We start from the raw sequence: 9675 nt of genomic DNA, 5'->3' as shown, positions 1-9675 counted from the left end.
ACAGCTTTTAGCCCCTAAAACTGAATCTATCAGCAGCTTACTACTCTCGCTGGTCTAGTATGTTATATCCTTCTAATTCACTTCTGAAATCTCTTGAATTCTGTCTATACTAGCTACCATATTCATTTGGTAATATATATGTATATATATTTAAATATAATGTATGATAGATCTAGGAATTAAAATTAGAATAAAAACTAAAATTTGCCTCTTCAGGCTTCTAAAATGGCAGATTTTATGATAAATTTTTGCACCAAATCTGCTAAACCTCCTGACTTCATTGTTGTTCAAAATTCTGACATTGTAAAAAGACACAGATGTGTTTGTCTATGTGTTTGAATATCTAAAGACAGTGCTATTAATGACCAGGTTAGACTCTGGTTTCATGAGGGATGATTTTTCTTATGATTGGGTATGAGGATGAGTCATGATTGGGTATGAGGATGAGTCATGTATACTATAGAGGATGGACCCTTTTCTAATAATCAGCTTTCGAATCTGCTTGTTGTTTTTCCAGCAACAATAGAAAGGGAAGCATCAACAAAAGTTCCTCTGAGAAATTCAGGTAACATATAAAGGAGGGTGAAAATGAAATCAGGACTTTGTTGAGGGTCATCTATTGGCAAAGGAGTGGATTATCTTTGGTTCTTAGTGGAAGAGACATGAAATTCTAAGTGCTGCAAAAAATTAAATAGTACTGTTTTTTCCCTTTAAGGGTCAATTAAACTGGCACTTCTGATCAACTGGTCAGGAGACAAACACCTAAAGAAAGTTAATTCACTTTTAAACATGACCACTCAGTCAACAGTTACAGACTTTCTGATGTTAAATTTGCCTGTTTCATAGTTACTAACTCAAAATGCAAACCCATCCTTTCTTAATCTCATTAATTTGTTGGGGGGGATCATAAGCGTGCTTTCTCTGACAATCTGGGTTTTCTCACTGTTTCTCTTATTATTGCTCACTTTACACTACCGTGTAGAGATCAATTGTTTACCCTAATTAAAAAAGCATGTCTCTGTACCTCCTTCCAGTGATCTTCTTGCTGAGTCCATTTTTAAATTCTTTTATTAATATGAATAAGATTTCACACAAGGAAATTCCAGTTTCCCTGTAATCATAGCTTTAATGGTACAGATTTGGAGTGGTTCAGTTCATAGTAACATTGTAAATTGTTCATTGTAAAGAAACCATCCTCAGAGCTGCTTAGCACTTCTATCACACCAAAGTAGTGATGACAATTGAAGAATTAAGAACATTGTTTATTTTAATCGAATTATGTCAAGAGAAGACAGAGTGGAGGGGGAAAAGCTTTCCCACACTAAGTTCCCACTACATTGGGTACCTTCTAAGTTCTACCTTAGTCACACAGATAAAAAGAAACAACTTTATCTTTATCTGTAACCTCATATTGAAAAATAACAAATAAAAAATTCAAGGCAGGTATGCTCAATTAAATCTTGTCACCGTAGGATATTAGACAGCTAGTGAATCTTGTCCACTGAATCATTTTCATGAAGGTGTGAAAAATTCCTATGTGAAAAGGAGTATGATGTCCTGTCATTTTGGGATAGTTAAAGTACAAAACAAATTGAGATAAAATATACCTGTCCATTCTTTCTATTGTAAACTTTTTTCCTCCTTTATATTTTAATCTTCTCTTACAGTCCTGATTTTATCACACTTCCAGTCTGCACTCTGACTGTTCCTCATCTCATAACTCCTCTCAACTGCCCCCGTTGTTAAGAATATGTCCCTCTCCCCCAAACCCTACCCCACCAGACATCTCAAGTCAATCAGGTGCATCTTCTCTCACTGAGGCCAGACCAGGCAGTCCTCTGCTATATATGTGTTGGCAGCCTATATCAGCTGGTATATGCTGCCTAGTTGGTGACTCATTGTCTGAGAGATGCTAGGGGTTTAGGTTAGTTGAGACTACTAGTCTTCCTATGTGGTCACCTTCCTCCTCAGATTCTTCCAGCTTTTCCCTAATTCAACCTCAGGGGTCCCCAGCATCTGTCTATTTGTTGGGAATAAGTATCTGTATCCAACTTAGCTGCTTGTTGGGCCTTTTGGGGGACAGTCATGCTAGGCTCCTGTTTTTAAGCACACCATAGCATCAGTAATAATGTTAGGCCTCAGAGCCTCTGCTTGAGCTGGATCCCAATTTGGACCTGTCACTGGACGTCCTTTCCCTCAGGCTTTTCTCCATTTTTGTCCCTGAAGTTCATTCAGACAGGAAAAATTCTGGGTCAGAGTTTTTGACTGTGAGATAGCAGCTCCATTCCTCCACTTGATATCCTCTTTTTCTTACTGGAGGTGGAATCTACAAGTTTCCTCTCCCCACTGTAGAGCCTTTCATCTAAGGTCCTTTGAGTCCTGAGAGTCTCTCACCTCACAGATTTCTGGTATATACTAGCCCCCCACTCCCCGGACAACAACTCCTATCCCCAGAGGTTGCATATTTCCATACATTCTGCTGGCCCTCAAGGCTTCTTTCCTTCGTTCGTGATCATGTTCCTCTTTTCCCCTTCTGTCCCCTTTTCCACTCAGGTCTCTCCTTCCCTCTGCCTCCCATGATTGCTTTCTTCTCTCTCCTAAGTGGGATTGAGGCATCCTCACCAATGCCCTTTGGCTTGTTAAGCCTCTTGAATTCTATGGATTGTATCCTGGATATTCTACACTTTTTTTTTGGCTAATATTCGCTTATTTTGTTTTAATATTATTTTTCTTGGATATTTTATGTATTTATACTTCAAATGTTATCCCCTATTCTGGCGCTCCCATAGCCCCCTGCCATGCTTCTATGAGGATGTTCCCACGATCACCCACCCACTCCAAACTCAATGCCCCGGCATTAACCTAGATTGGGGGAAATGAGCCTTCACAGGACTAAGGGCTTTTCCTCCTACTGACGCTGGACAATTCCATCCTGTGCTATATATGTGGCTGGAGCCATGGGTCCCTCCATGTGTACTCATTGATTGGTGGTTTAATCCTTGGGAGCTCTGGTGGAGTTTGGTTGGTTGATATTGTTGCTCTTACTATGATGTTGCACACCTCTTCAGTTCCTTGACTCTTTTCTCTAACTCTTCCACTGGGGTTCCCTTGTTCAGTCCAATGGTTAGCTGCAACCATCCTCATCGTATCCGTAGGACTCTGGTAGAGCCTCTCAGGAGACACGCATATCAGGCTCCTGTCAGCAAGCACTTCTTGGCATTAGCAATAGTGACTGGCTTTAGTGGCTGCATATGGGATAGATTCTCAGGTGGAGCAGTCTTTGGATGGCCTTTTCTCCAGTCCCTGCTTCACTGTTTTTCCCTGTATTTTCTCCTGTGAGTATTTTGTTCTCCTTTCAAAGAACAACTTTTCTTTTCTTTCTTTTTTTTTTTCTGGAGCGGGGGACCGAACCCAGGGCCTTGCACTTGCTAGGCAAGCGCTCTACCACTGAGCTAAATCCCCAACCCCAAAGAAGAACTGAAGCATCCACATTTTGGTCTTCCTTCCTGGGCTTCATATGACTGTAAATTTTTTCTTAGTTATTCTAAGCTTTGGGGCTAATATCAACTTACCAGTGAGCGCATACCATGTATGTTTTTTTTGTGACTGGGTTACCTCACTCAGGGGGATATTTCCTAGTTCCATCCATTTGCTTATGAATTTCATGAAGTCATTGTTTTTAATAGCTGAGTAGTACTCCATTATGTAAATGTACCACCTTTTCTGTATCCATTCCTCTGTTGAAGGACATCTGGGTCCTTTCTGGATTCTGGCTATTATAAATAAGGCTGCTATGAACATAGTGGGGCATGTGTCCTTGTTTTAAGTTGGAGCATCTTTTTGGTGTATGAGCAGGAGTGGAATAGCTGGGTCCTCAGGCAGTGCAATGTCCAATTTTCTGAGGACCCTCCAGACTGATTTTCAGAGTAGTTGTACTATCTTGCAATCCCACCAAAACCAGAGAAGTGTTCCTCTTTCTTCACATCCTCCCAGCATCTGGTATCACCTGAGTTTTATATCTTAGCCATTCTGACTGGTGTGAGGTGGTATTTCAGGGTTGTTTTGATTTGCATTTCCTTTCTGATGAAGAATATTGAACATTTCTTTAGGTTCTTCTCAGCCATTTTGTATTCCTCAGTTGAGAATTCTATATTTAGCTCTGTAGCCCATTTTTAAATAGGACTATTTGATTCTCTGTAGTCTAACTTCTTGAGTTCTGTGTATATATTAGATATTAGTCCTCTATAGGACCTTTTCCCAATCTGTTGGTTGCTCTTTTCTCCCATTGACAGTATTCTTTTCCTTACAGAAGCTTTGCAATTTTATAAGATCCCATTTGTTGATTCTTGATCTTATAGCATAAGCCATTGGTGTTCTGACAGGGAAATTTCCCCTGAGCCTATGGTTTCAAGGCTCTTCTTCATTTTCTCTTCTATTAGTTAATATTCACTTATACCATACATGTCCTTTTGGGTCGAGTTAACTCATTCAGGTTGATTTTTTTTAGTTCAATCCATTTGCCTGCCAATCTCATGTTGTCCTCATTCTTAATAGCCGGGTAGTATTCTATTGTGTAAATGAACCACATTTTCTGTCTATATTTTGGTTGTTGGACATCTGGGTTGTTTCTCACTTCTAGCTATCTCAAATAAGGCTGCTATGAATATAGCGGAGTATGTGCTTCTGTGGCATGGTGGGGTATCTTTGGGTTATATGACCAAGAATAGTATATTGGGTCTTTAGTTACATCAATTTCCAATTTTCTCAGGAATCTCCAGACTGATTTCCAGAGTGGTTTTACCAGTTTGAAATCCCACCAGCAATGGGCGAGTGTTCTTCTTTCTCCACATCCTCCCTAACATGTGCTGTCTCCTGAGGTTTTGTCTTATTCATTCATTGGTGTCAGGTGGAATCTGAGGGCTGTTTTGATTTGCATTTCGGTGATCACTAAGGACTTTGAACATTTCTTTAAATACTTCTCAGCCATTTGAGATTCCTCTGCTGTGAAATCTTGAATTAGTTTTATACCTCATGTGATGGTTTGTATATGCTTTGCCCAAGGAGTGGCACTATTAGGAGGTGTGGCCTTGATGGAGTAGGTGTGTCTCTGTGGGTGGGGGCTGAAGACACTCATCCTAGCTGCCTGGAAGTCAGTCAAATGGAAATGTAGATCTCTCAGCTCTGCCTGCACGATATGTGCTTAGACACTGCCATGTGTCCATCTTGATGATAATCAACTGAACCTCTGAGCCTGTTTTATGTCAGCCACAATTAAGTGTTGTTCTTTATAAGACTTGCCTTAGTCATAGTGTCTGTTCACAGTAGTAAAATTCTAAGAGAGAAGTTGTTACTAGAGTCGGATATTCCTGTGACAACTTGACCATGTTTTTGGAAGGACTGTGGAAGGTCTTTGGAGCTTTGAACTAGAAGAGACATTGGGATGTCAAGAGCTCTGTAGGTTGCTCTGTAGGAGTTTGTAAGATAATGTTGAAAACAACGCAGGCCTGACTTGTGAAATTTCAGAGGGAAGATTATCAGGGCTGTTGCTATTATAATTGTGAAAATTCTGTGGTTTTGGTTAGCTGGTGCTGAAGAATCAGCTGTGGTCAACAAGACACCAGAGCTACTAAAGTGAAAACTTGGCACTACTGGGACTATTGATGCTGGTTAGCTGGAACTAAGTAATTAGTGGTGCTTAAGAAGGGACTAGCATCATTGAGGTAAAATCTTCTTGGAAGTGTTTTCTGAGAGCACAAAGAAGCTGTATTCCAGATTCTGTAGAAGAAGCTGTAGCCAAGGATGTACCTCATGCTACAGCTGGACTTGGTAATGTGTAAGAGTCACCCAGGTGGTACTGGTTTTGAAGGTGTGAAGGGAGTCATGAAGAGCAACTGAGGCTTGGCACCGTGAGAGGCCATGGAAGGACATTGATGAAGGTGCAGCCTCATTTCCAGTTGACCAGTTGACAGCCCAGGACTGAAGGGGTCATGTAAAGGATTTGAAGTTTGGCACCATGAAGGGAGCCTATGAGTTGCTGTTAGTGAAGCCTAATTGCAGCAGAAGACTCCAGTGTATTGGAGATGCCAGTGCGATATGATGATCTCCAAGAACAGTAGTGTCAATGGAGTGGAGGAACTTGAGCCTAGAATGCTACAGAGGACAGAGCTGCAGAACTGACAGCAGTCCTCAGAGGAGCCCAGAAAATCATGAGTCAATCCCAGACAGAATTTGATTTTGCTTTTGATTATGATTGTACCCTGAACATTTTCCCTTTTGAAGGAAGAAAGTATTTTAGTGGAGCACACAGCTTGAATTGTAAGGCAAGCCAGTAATCTGTACTCCTCCAAAGCCTCTGTATCATCTCTCTCCTCTAGATTCCTAGGCTGTTTTAGATCCTTTCCTGACTTCCTTAAGTAACGAACAGTGATGTGGAAATATAAGCCAATAAACCCTTTCTTCCCCATGTTGCTTTTGGTCCTGGAGTTTCACCAGGTTTAGTGCTTGCAGATTATTGGCTTCCTCCTTATGACTTGCTCAGCCTGTATATTTATTTGTTTATTGAACCTAGGAATATGAACCTGGAAATAGCCATCCTACATCAATCAGTAATTAAGAAAATGTCCTACACATTGCCCTATCTGGGGATCCATCCCATATACAGATATCAAACCCAGATAATATTGCTGATGCAAAGGAGTGCATGCAGACAGGAGCCTGATATAGCTGTCTCCTGAGAGGCTCTGCCAGAGCCTGACAAATGCAGAGGCAGATGCTTTCAGCCAACCATTGAATTGAGAGCAGGGTACCCAGTGGAGGAGTTACAGAGAGGACTGAAGAAGCTGAAGGGGTTTGCAATCCCATAAAAAGAACAACAATATCAGCCAACCAGACTCCCTAGAACTCCCAGGGACTAAACCACAATCCCAAGAGTCCACAGAGATGGAACTATGGCTCCCTTGCATATGTAGCAGAGGATGGCCTTGTAGGGCATCAATGGGAGGAGAGACCCTTGAACCTGTCACAGCTCCACATCCCAGTATAGCAGAATGTCAGGGCTGGGGGAGTGTGGATAGGTGGGTGGGTAAGTGCCTTCATAGAAACCAGGAGATAGCAGGTTTCTGGAGGGGAAACCAGGAAAGAAGATAAAATTTGAAATGTAAATAAAAAATCCAATAAAAGAAAAAAATGTCAAGAATAAAAGGAATTCAAAGTTTCAAGTAATTTTATTATAATATATTGTTTTAAGTGTTTTCATCAGTTGTAGTTACTCTTTTACTACAACTAATTACAAAAGTATCATAGATATGTATATGCAGTGAAGAAAGCATAGATAAAGTTCAGCACTTTTTTTTTGTGATTGTGTTACCTCACTTAGGATGATATTTTCTAGTTCTATCCATTTGCCTGTGAATTTCATGAAGTCTCTGTTTTTAATAGCTGAATAATACTCCACGGTGTAAATGTATATTTTCTGTATCCATTCCTCTGTTGAAGGTCTCTGAGTGTAAGTTTCATGGATAAGAAAGGACTTACATATATAGGAACTTAACAATCAACAAAAAATGTAATATAAAAGAAATATATACCTGATGGTGTATTACTTACTTTTGTACTGAATAATTTTATTTACATTTCAAATGTTATTCCTGTTCCCAGGTTACTGTCCATAAACTCCCTATCCCATTCCTTCTCCCTCTTCTTCTATGAGGGTGTTTCCCCACCTATCCACCCACCCCTTTCTGCCTCTTGGCTCAGACATCCCCCTATACTGAGGGGTCAGCCATGGCAGGACCAAGGGCTTCTCCTCACATTGATGCCCAACAAGACTATCCTCTGCTACATATGCAGCTGGAGCCATAGGTCTGTCCATGTGTACTCTTTGGATGGTAGTTCAGTCCCTGGGAGCTCTGGTTGGTGGTTACTGCTATTCTTATGGGGTTGCAAAACCTGTCAGCTCCTCTGATCTTTTCTCAAACTCCTCCAATGGGGACCCTCTCCTCAGTTCAATGGTTGGCTGCTAGCAATTGCCTCTGTATTTGTCATGCTCTGTCAGAGCCTCTAGGGGACATCTATATCAGTCTCCTATCAGCATGCACTTATTGGCATCAGAAATATTACCTTGGTTTGGTAGCTGTATGTATATGGGCTGGATCCCCATTTGGAGCAGGAACTAAATGACCATTCTCTGCTCCAAATTTTGTCTGTCTAGCTCCTCCTACGAATATTTTTGGTCCCTCTTCTAAGAAGAACTGAAGGATCCTCACTTTGTTCATCCTTCTTCTTGAGCTTCATGTGGCTATAGACTGTGCCTTGGGGAATCTGAGCTTTTGGGCTAGTGTCCACATATCAGTCAGTGCGTACCATGTGTGGGTTTTTTTTTTTTGTGATTGTGTTACCTCACTTAGGATGATATTTTCTAGTTCTATCCATTTACCTATGAATTTCATGAAGTCACTCTTTTTAATAGCTGAATAATACTCCATGGTGTAAATGTACATTTTCTGTATCTATTCCTCTGTTAAAGGGCATCTGGGTTCTTTCCAGCTTCTAGCTATTATAGTTAAGTCTGCTATGAACATAGTGGAGCATGTGTTCTTGCTATATATATGTTGGAGCATCTTTTGGGTATATGCCCAGGAGTGGTCTAACTGGGTCCTCAGACAGTAATATGTGCAATTTTCTGAGGAAATGCCAGATTGATTTCCAGAGTGGTTGTACCAGCTTGCAATCCCATAGTGGAGGAGTGTCCCTCTTTCTCCACATCCTCCACAGCATCTGCTATCACCTGAGTTTTTGGTATTAGCCATTCTGACTGGTATGAGGTGGAATCTCAGGGTTGTTTTGATTTGCATTTCCCTGCTGACTAAGGATGTTAAACATTTCTTTAAGTACTTCTTAACCATTCAATATTCCTCAGCTGGTAATTCTTTGTTTAGGTCTGTATCTCATTTTTTTTAAATAGGATTATTTGATTCTCTGGAGTCTCACTTCTTGAGTCCTTTGTATGTATTGAATATTAGCCCTCAATCATCTGTAAGATTGTTAAAGATCTTTTCCCAATCTGTTGGATATCATTTTGTCCTAATGGCAATGTCCTTTGCCTTATAGAAGCTTTGCAATTTTATGAAGTTCCATTTGTTGATTCTTGTTCTTAGAGAATCAGCAATTGGTATTCTGTTCAGGAAATTTTCCCCAGTGCCCATGTGTTCAAGGCTCTTCCCCACTTTTTCTTCTATTAGTTTGAGTGTATCTGGTTTGATGTGGAGGTCCTTGATCCACATGGACTTGAGCTTTGTACAGGGTGATAAGAAGGGATTGATTTTAATTCTTCTACATGCTGACCTCCATGGGAAGCAGCACCATTTGTTAAAATGCTATCTTTTTTTGACTGGATGGTTTTAGCTCCTTTGTCAAAGATCAAATGACCATAGGTACGTAGGTTCATTTCTGGGTCTTCAATTCTATTCCATTGATCTACCTGCCTGTCTCTGCACCAATACCTTACATTTTTTATTACTATTGCTATGTAATACAACTTGAGGTCAGGGATGGTGCTTCTCCCATTAGTTCTTTTATTGTTGACCATTGTTATTACTATCCTGGGTTTTTTATTATTTCAAATGAATTTGCAAATTGCTTTTTCTAACTCTATGAAGAACTGAGTTGTAATTTTGA

Source organism: Rattus norvegicus, chromosome 5 (assembly GCF_021556685.1).
Source record: "Rattus norvegicus strain SHRSP/BbbUtx chromosome 5, alternate assembly SHRSP_T2T, whole genome shotgun sequence".
Taxonomy (NCBI): Eukaryota; Metazoa; Chordata; class Mammalia; order Rodentia; family Muridae; genus Rattus; species Rattus norvegicus.
The sequence above is the reverse complement of the archived record's forward strand: the minus strand, read 5'-3'. Positions refer to the sequence as shown.